This window comes from Homalodisca vitripennis, chromosome 4 (assembly GCF_021130785.1).
Source record: "Homalodisca vitripennis isolate AUS2020 chromosome 4, UT_GWSS_2.1, whole genome shotgun sequence".
NCBI lineage: Eukaryota > Metazoa > Arthropoda > Insecta > Hemiptera > Cicadellidae > Homalodisca > Homalodisca vitripennis.
The window spans coordinates 8,261,438-8,271,189 of NC_060210.1; positions in this window are offsets into that span (position 1 = coordinate 8,261,438).

The following is a 9,752-nucleotide window of genomic DNA, read 5'->3' on the forward strand; positions in this document are numbered from 1 at the left end:
TAGGAGAAATGACTTTTATCGGTTTGAAATTATTTTTCTTGCCCACTCCAATTCTAAAGAATTTAATAGTTTCAATATTAGCCTCCTGATACACTTTAGAGGAAAGCTGATTTATTTGTTGTACTTCTGCACAAACTCTAAAAGAATATGTTAATTTCCTGATTTCTTCTAGAACATGCGGTAAATTTTTACTCCCCATCCAGTGATACAATCGACATTCGCCTGAATGATTTTGTAAATTATGAAAACTTCTAAGCTGATCAAGTTTTTCATTAATAGGACTACAAATTCCGACACGTATTAAGGTATCAGCAGCAACATTTTCTCGACCAGGTCTATAAATGTTGTCATAACTGTAACATGAAAATTCAAGTCGCCACCTCATGATTTATCCATTTTTTTATTTTACCAGACACCTATGAATGGAACTTAAAGAAAACAGATTTCTGGTTTGTAACCAACTAATACTAAAATCTTCCTGAGTAAATCCACTTCCGACCAACCTTCATGATATATATGCTTCTTTTTATAAAACCTATGCTCAATTCAATGAATTGAGGCCTCTTGAAAAGAACACTTCTGGACGTCCACCTTGAGTGAGAGTTTCAGCTATTGTGTAGTATGAGAACCATCCGTCTCTGCAGTAAATGGATGATAAGGAGAAATAGGGAACATATATGCATTTTCAACCTCTTTCTTTAGCTCGTTGAAAACAGAGTTAGCGTTTAGCGTCAGGAGCAACCCATTCTTTGTAAGTGGCTGAACCTTCTCTGAATATTTGGGTATAAATCTAGAGAAATGAGAAAACTTGTTAATTGTTCTCTTGAGAGAAGCAGTATCTGTTGGAAGAAAAAGATTTTTCATATGGGCAGACGACGGTCAAGATCTGGGTTGATAACCCAGTTACTAATTGTGTAACCCCATAGCCAATTATGTAACACAAAAAAATAATTGTGGTCATTAAAAACGAACTTTTAGTTTTGTTAACAGTTACACCATATTTAGTCAAAATTTGCATAAATCTGTCCAGATTTTATTGTGGTCTTCCTGAGTTTTGCAACGTATCGTAAAGTCATCTAGATCAGCAAATGCATCGTTAAGATTTTCAACCTGAATTATTTTCATATATGACACGCTGAAATGCATCAACGCCGTTAGTAGTGACACCAAATGAGATTCTTTTGAATTGAGTAGACGTCTAAATATGCTTCAAAAGCCGCATAATATTTATCTTATTCTCTGATTAGCATTTGATTATATGCATTTTCAAGTCAATTGTACTATAACAAAAATTGAAATTGATAGCTTTTCTGTTGTAAAGTATATACATTTTTAATTTTTAAATGATGACGTAGAAACAAGTTTTATATATTTTTTAATAGCCAATAAATCATATAGAAACATTTAGAAGCTTTTGAAGCATATCATTTTATAACATTTTAACATAAGAAATTTTCCATATTGTTATAAGATTAAAAATATTGTCTTAAAGTATATGAGGTTTATTATTTATTTATTTATTTCTTTATTGTATACGGTTAACACCATTTTACATAACATGATAAATTTACAGTTTGGATTTAGATGGCTAACAATACAGGCATCTAATTCTATGTATAGTTCCAATATATAATACACAGACAACCTGCAGTTATAATATCCGTAGCTGCAAACATTACAATATTATGAAGCTATAAACAGTGGTAAACAGAACAGCCGGCTCTGAACGTTGTTTTTCAACTTTATTTCTTTTTCTTCACTCTTAACTTGACAGTCCACGTTGACACTGTCTGTATCATACTAAATTGCTTTCGTATGGTAACCAATATGATGACAAACATGACAAGTCAGCAAGGAACATCTGGTTTCGGCGCCTGTTAAGTACATGTTTTGTTTACCGAAATCGTTTGCCTTATCTACCTGAACTATATTATTATTATTATTAGCCTGGGCATAGTATTGTAATTAATAATTTAACTTGTTATTCAGTGTTATTTAATAATTATTGTTATGAAATAAAGTAAACAATTTGAAATTGTTACAAGAGCTTAACATTTTGTTTTTGAAATTTTCGTCCGCTTTTACTAGCTATATAATACACAATACACATTAGTAAAAATAAATATACATGATTATTTACCCCTTGCCATGTATTATAGTGTGAATGTGAATATATTGAATCCACGATTTTTCTAGGATTGATGTAAGTACTTTACTGGATACTATAATAATTCTAGTAAGCTAAATGTCAGTATCTTGTTGGGTATTGGTCTGGGAATTAGATAGCTTGTTAACTTGCATCCTTCAGTCCATGATCAAAGCTCAGTACAAGTTGTGTTTAGGTTATGCTGTATTTTTAAAAGCCGAGTGAAATAAAACTGTTTTTTGTTTGTTTTCAAATAGTAAAATTAATTTAGTTTTATTAATTGAATTGGTTCTGGAACTAGGTTAATGGTAGTTCAGGTACTAGGTCAGAAGTAGTTCATGAACTAGGTTAGGATTCGTGTCAAGGATTAGGCTAGTTGCTTTTATGGATGGACTCTATGGGCAGTTTCACACAGCTTTTTAAAACCATTTAATGGGTGAACTGTATTTCTTTAAATACATCAATATAAAGATATCCTAATATTTACCACATAATGTAAAAATTCAAAACAAATTTAACAATTTCTTTAAATAGGCTAGGCCTAGTATTTTATTCCCAGAAAGAATTCCTAGCCGGTTACAAACCATTGGCTATATTGCACCAAAAATAATAACAGGTTTGAAATTTATATATTATATCTCAAATAGTCAATCGATATGGGAGAATCAGGGGTAAATAGTTCTTTTTAGGGACACTCACTGAAATGATCTAAAACTATCTTTTAAAATATTCCTGACTAACTAGGGAAACGGGTAGAGTCTGATAAGCGGACCTGGTCTTTTTCTATCGAAACTATCAAACTAAATTTAATTATTACACCCATCAATATAATCAAACAATAGTAATTAATTTGAACAGTAATTAGCCTAAATCACCTTCACTAACTGTAGACGTTTTTATACTCTAAACACAATTTATTCTATACGTAAATTCTTTTAAGTAAATAAAGATAGCCGACTTTAGAAAACTAACATATAAATAATACTTAAAGATGATTTAATGTGTCTTTCTCGGTTTCAAGATATTTATTTTGTTGTTACGTTTTCTTTATTATTTAAATGATATTTTTCCTGTCACCTGCCTTAATTTTAACATTTGATTAATGGTTATTTTTCCTTTATTATTTATTACGTTACATAATCGTTAACCCTTCCCACGCCGTAGACACATATATTAGAATGATCACCAAATACAGTTATATCCAATATTATAGATTATGTCTCTTGGAGAATTTTTTAGTTCACAAAAGGTTTTCCGAAATGCCTGGTGCACGCTCCGTGCTTATCGCGGTTACCAAGGAAGTATTTACAAATGACCTTGGATAGACTAATAAGCGGCCTACACTCGTTATTCAATTGCTATTATCGAATGGTTTGATTGTTTTTATCTGAAGGTTAATTCGATATTACAATTTATTTAACTTAGCATATGATTTCAACTTATTAGTTACCTATAGTAATTTCAATGTAAACAATAAACAACAAGAAGTAACTAATGTTTTAAGACTTATAAGTGACGAGATTTGTGTAAGTATCTTCAACCTGTGGGATTGGCTTTAGGTAACACATGGGGAGAATTCTTTGCTCCATTTCACAAAAGCGGTTACTTATTGATATCAAGCTGGGCAAGTTATAAACATTGTAAGGTTTCTTTGATATCTAAGTCTAGGCCATAGTTGGTTTTGTAATTGCATGTAATTTTGTTATAGTGAAATTTGTGTGTTTAAAATAAATTGTAATGTACAAGATTTTTTCTTGTTACGGTAACTTATTATAACTTTTATTGTGTACGATTTTTACATACAGTGAAGTTGGATAATGTATCAAATTGTTTGATAATAGCAATCGAATAACGGGTGGAGGCCTGTTATTAAAGTCTCCCCAGGACCTTCACTCTGCGGCAGGGGGAGGAGAGTGCCCTTTGTCTGACTCCGACCACCTTCTCGTCAGTTATGTGTCTTGTACAGAGCCATAATCAAACATATACACTCGGTCACACCTGTTTCTGTCCACACTTTCACTGTAAAATTAAGGTCAGCCTAGTTCAAAGTCACTTTGTTTTTCATTGAATTAGATCAGTTGTATCATATACGTATATAAAGAATGCAGATACATTATTTTGTACAGTTAATTCCAAGAGAAAGACATTGTTCTATCTCTTTCGTTGCTGCCATTGTGTCTTGTTTTGTAATTGTACAGAAAAGGATTTGCCATGTACAGTACTACTAAAAAGACTACTGTTTTTCCCGCCGAAACTACAGACAATTATTTTGGCATGTTCAAATATATTGTTGTTACGGGTTGGTAACAATGTTTGTGGTGTAAATTTAAGTTTTATAATTTCTTCTATCCACTAAATTTCAACCACACGTATTTGTTGTTGTGCATGATGCTGACAGAGTTAAAAACTCAATGGCATGTAATAGTAAGTGGAGGGATCATCAACACAAGGAAATATTTCGCATAACAATAGAGTCCAAGTGTTTACCACAGCATCCTGCACCTAATTTGCCAACTTTACAGCAGTGTTGCCAATGAAAGTTCTTGCTGCAGACGGATAGATACCGTGGTATCGGTTGGAATTGGCCAAAAATATCAGATGAGACCGCTCTGTTTCTGTTGTCCCTTATGCATGGCTGTTCTTACCTTACCATTCCTCATAAAAAATAGTATAGACACAAACGATACTGGTGTTTGAAATATAATGGGTTAAAAATTGTCAGCTAATTATTGTCAAATAATTTTATATAACAAGTTACATCTTGTAAGAATAGTGTTATAGATACAGATCATCTGTTGTTAAAGTACCTGTGAATGGAATGGTTTACTAAAGCGCTTCACATCTCAACTGCAGTTGATGTGGCACTTTAATATAAATTAATAGTTATTCTAATATACTAGTATAATTAAGATCATAATTCTTTCTCTTGCCTAAAATTATTATGCAAATCATTAACAATATGAAAATGAGCATAATACCAAGATTCTAAAATGTAAAGGCTCTGAAAATAAGATGTTCAGTATAATGTAGCATTTTTAACGTGTTACATTTTGAAACAGTGTAATATATTTGTATATAATTTAATCTCAAAAGGCGTACAATAAATCATTTTTAAACTGTAAATGATTGTATTGTAAGTAATTCTTAAGTAATAAAGTCGTATGTAACAAATCCCTCAGATCAATAAACTACAGGGCATGTGACAAGTTTACATTAACGATTTTGCTAATTTTTATATGTATTAATATATACCAAATTTTAAGACGATCTTTTAATACCCAGTGTAGTGAACAGCTAATATTTTAGTCTTTTTTACAAAATGGAAAATGGTTCACAACTGTTGAACAAAAATAAAAACTGCTTAAATCTCTAGGTGCCTGTGATGTTGAAACGATACGGGGGGGAGAAGTGGGGGTAAGTTTTGAACTTTGTTCTTCATCGCCGACTATTTTCAAATCCCTTCACACGGACATGACTCCAGATTTCAGGAGTCAAGTCTGCAATAGCATCAGATTTAAGATGCTGCATGTAAGAGGAAGGTGAACTGGAGCTAAACTCAATGTTTGCATCAAATCAGCCCTTCCCATTGTAACCTGCTTTATGTGTAGTTCAATTATTTAGCCTTTTTTTTAACTTTATAAAATTTATCAGCATATATGGTATATTTTTCAAAATAATGTAATGTCAGTACATTTATTATTTTATTCTTGTAATCATGTTTAAATTTTGTTTTTGTTATTTTTTACAGGAATTCGTTTAGTGTTGATGTGGTTTTTGAGGAAGAGGCTCTTAAATGAATCAGAAACCAAAGTCATTAAAATCTGAAAAAAAATCTTTCATAAGGTTTGTGAACAAGACTGGTAGAGACGTTGATGTACTGTGGTTAAACTATGAAGGAGAGCCTGTAAAGTATCACACCATCTCTCCGGACATATACTTTGACATAAACACATATGTCTCACACCCTTGGATATTTGAAGACAGTGAGACCAGAGATAGGCGGGCGGTTAGAAATCAGTTGGTCTTCTACCCTCCGGACTGGGAGAAATTTGTCAACAGTAAAACAAAAAATCTTCAACAAGATCACGAAATTACCCCACACAGGATCGTGATGATGATAACATTGCCAGTGTACAGACTTCGTGATCGTTGTCTGCAAGTATTACGTGATAGTGTTAACTGGGAAGAAAACATAGGTCTACTTGACCAGTTGGAATTTGAACTGCCAAAGTCTGTGCTTGATGACCTCTATGTGATGATCTTAAAAAAGGCGCACTATCTATAAAATACCTAAGATTTATTCAAGATCAGTATTTTTGGTTGTCAAGGTGTCTACAACTAAATAGTAAGTAATATTTAAAATGTTGATTTTCAAGAAAATAATATTATGTTAATAAGCACTGCAATAGAATCAAATAAACACCTTAAAATAGTTCTGGCTTAGCTATAGGTAGATTGTGTGACAACTGAAATATTATTAATTTATGCTCATGGGATGTACATATTTACTAGTTGTCATAAGCATTCCAGAATACTTACTGTTTTTACACTGAGTTTATAAATAATGGAGTTGTGAATTTGTTTAAAGTTCAATAACCACCATATTGAAACAAAATGATGTACCAAGCTGGTCAATGAAATATTTTAGATCAATTTCTGCACCAAGTTTCAACTTGTTTGGGTCTTTTTGGAGATAGTTATCATTTCCACAAGCTTTCTTATATAGCATATTATATACATATATATTATATCATGTCAATTTTGAATGGAGGTGGTTGCTTTGAGGGTCAAGTGGGTGACGTTATCCAAAAGTTTGTGTTAAGTACCACAATGAGAACAGTTGCTATTTTAAGGTGATATATAAAATATACTTAAACTGTGCTGAGTTAATTTTAATGATTCTTTTCTTGTCATGTCACATTTTTAACTTATGTACATCCATTAATAGTCAATCTTTTGCTTTCCTTTTGTTTACAATTTGATTTTTATAAATAGTGTTTTTGTCATATTACGTCAAACTTCAGGAGTTTGTACTTACACCAAAATAAGTAATAAAGTTCACCTAAACATTTGTCCTAAAGTTCTTTGTCTTTTTCTTTATAAAAGTTTGTATAATCAATAAAAAAAATACTATTAATATTGAAAGAGCCTTCTAAAATAAAAAATAAATAGTTTATTGATCAAATGTAATTAAACCCACTTTATTCGTGATTTAAGATAAGACATTTTAATCCCAAAATCGTAAAGATATCTTTGCTACCTACTTGGTTAGATTACATCCATAGATGAGAAGACTGTATCTAATTCCCTAGATTTGCTTGTTTGAGGCAAAGCCCTTAAAATTCAGTTAATTATTGTTCAGTTCTGTTGTTAATGTTAGTTTTCTCTAAATACCGTTTCTCTTGAATAACATATTACACTTACTTTCTTTTTTTTTTTTTTTTTTCTCTTAATAGAAGTGTAAAAAAAAAAAATCAAATACTTGTCTTGAACATTAATAGATTCTAAGCTTGCATCATACGTCAATAGTCTTCAACTTTTAGCAGCTAATAAACAATTCATATATATTTAATAATTAGTACAACAGTAGAAAGCGTAGAAACTGCTTATTAAAATGACAAATTGTAATTTGACTCAAACGAGGATTATTTGATGACTTAATTTAACTCAAATGATGTTTGTCTGATACAATACAATATTCTTTATTCATGGACATAGAGTACAGAATAGGTGTCACAGTATGCTAAGCTATGCAATAACAATAACAATAATAATAACAATACAGAGATAGAAAAAGAAAAATGATTTTTTAGTTGTTCCAGGTCACAAATTCGTCAATTGAGTAAAATGTCTGTTTGATGAGCCATGTTTTCAGTTGAGATTTGAAGTTCTTCACTTTACTGCTTTTCTTTAGATGGTCAGGTAGGAGGTTGAAGAGTTTTCGTCCCATGTAGCTTGGCTGCCTCTCGTACTTTGTAAGGTGATGGTTGGGCAGGGTGAAGTCGTTTGCGTTTCTGGTGTTATAGTTCTGTGTCTCTCCCAGTCTTGTAAGATTTTGCGAGACAGCATAGCAGATTACTTCCAAAATGAACAAGGACACAACTGTCAGTATGTTTAGATCTTTGAAAGCTGATCGACAGGAGTCCAAAGCATTTAGGTCTGCTAATGTTCTCACTGCTTTTTTCTGTACAACTAATACTCTTTGCCGATTTGTTATTGAGGAGTTGCCCCACACTGTCACACCATATCGTAAATGTGACTCGAACAGCGAGAAGTATGCAGTTTTGGCTGTGTCCAGGTTGCAAGTAGTTTTTAGCCTTTTTATAACATATAAACTGCTGTTAAGTCTTTTACATAGTTGATTTATGTGTGAGGTCCAGGTTAGTTTACTGTCAATAATAATCCCAAGGTATTTTGCTTCAGTTGTAAGTTCCACTTCTGGAAGACTGGAGGTTTTTATAGTTTTCAGCCCAAAATTTATTTGCTGTGTTTTACTTGAGTTTAGCACAAGCTCATTCTGATGGCAGTATTGTTTTGCCATACTCAGGGCAATAAAAGATGACACCTCAAGCTCCGAAGGTTGTTTGTCGGCTACAATTAGAGCAGTATCGTCTGCGTACATCATCACCCGGCTGTAGTCCTGAAGCTCTTTCGGTAGGTCGTTTGTGAAGAGGATAAACAGTACAGGGCCAAGTACCGAGCCCTGTGGGACCCCTCTATTGATCGATAGTGGAGTAGATGAGACCTTGTAGATTGTATTGTTTCTTGTGTATGAGATTTCTACTATTTGTGAACGCTCCTTCAGGTAGCTGGTCATCCATTTCATAGTTTTCCCTGTCACACCCATTTTCTCCATTTTCTGTAGAAGAAGTGCGAGGTCCAAGCAATCAAAAGCTTTGCTGAAGTCTAAGAAGAAGGCACTGGTGGAATTCCCTTCTTCCAATAGCTCCAGTATATTCTCAGTGAAGCTTATGAGAGCTGAGGCTGTTGATTTGCCCCTTAGGAAACCATGTTGCTGGGTTTTAAGGAGGTTGATGATATTTAATCAATGTGTTAATAATGTGTTGTAGGTTATCACTCTACTAATCAACGGGAGAGTTAAATACATTGCAGATTAAGACTTTGCCTGTGGATGGGTTGAATGAAGGACTATTTTTAATTTTATGTTGTTATTTATAGCTGACGTTATAATTCTTCTGCAGCTGAAAAAATTGAGAAACAACAAAATTATTGATTACGCTAGCAATCACTATTGATGATGAGAAACAGATAAAATCTAAATTAAATATATTGTTAGTATTCTTTTTTAAAGTAATGCCTTTTAGTAAAATATTAATTACTGGGAATTAACTAGTACTAAAAATATCAAACTGAATTTTAGGCAACTGTAATGTTTAACATTGAAACTAAATGTTAATAAATCTAAAACAAAGATTTCTAGAATTATAACTTCAAAAATGAAACTCACAACTTTGGCAGTAACTTCAAGCAAAATATATGTAATAACATCTTCCAATTAACGTGCCTAAAAATTAATATTTATTTTTAATCGAATGTACTTGCTACCTGTACATGAGTGTTCCATTTATTTTTGTTGCAGGAATTC